This window comes from Myotis brandtii, unplaced genomic scaffold (genome assembly GCF_000412655.1).
Source record: "Myotis brandtii unplaced genomic scaffold, ASM41265v1 scaffold1003, whole genome shotgun sequence".
NCBI lineage: Eukaryota > Metazoa > Chordata > Mammalia > Chiroptera > Vespertilionidae > Myotis > Myotis brandtii.
Window position 1 is genome coordinate 492217 of NW_005353340.1, and position 446 is coordinate 492662.

Sequence of the window (446 nt, forward strand, 5' to 3'; positions counted from 1 at the left end):
GCTGAAAGCAGGTATCTGGGGTTTATTTATCTTCTATAATTGAAACTTTGTTGCCTTGAGTGGAGCTCAGAGCTGGCCGTGGCAGGCGGGAAGCCTGGCTTCCTCCATCACTGGAGCAACCAAGCCTCCTACTTGCTCCAGCTCCGTGGCTGCCGGCTGCTATCTTGGTTGGGTTAATTTGCATATAGTCACTCTGATTGGCTGGTGGGCATGGCTTAAGGCATAGCGAAGGTATGGTCAATTTGCATGTTTGTCTTTTATTAGTGTAGACTAGAGGCCCAGCACACGATATCACGCAGCCCCACACACCTGTGCACGCCCCGCCCACCATGCTCACAGTCCTGCCCACCACACTCACAGCTATGCTCGAAGCCACGCTCGCAGCTGCACCTGCCTCACCGCACCCACCTCACCTCGCCCATCTGCCTGCTGACCTCCAGCCCTGC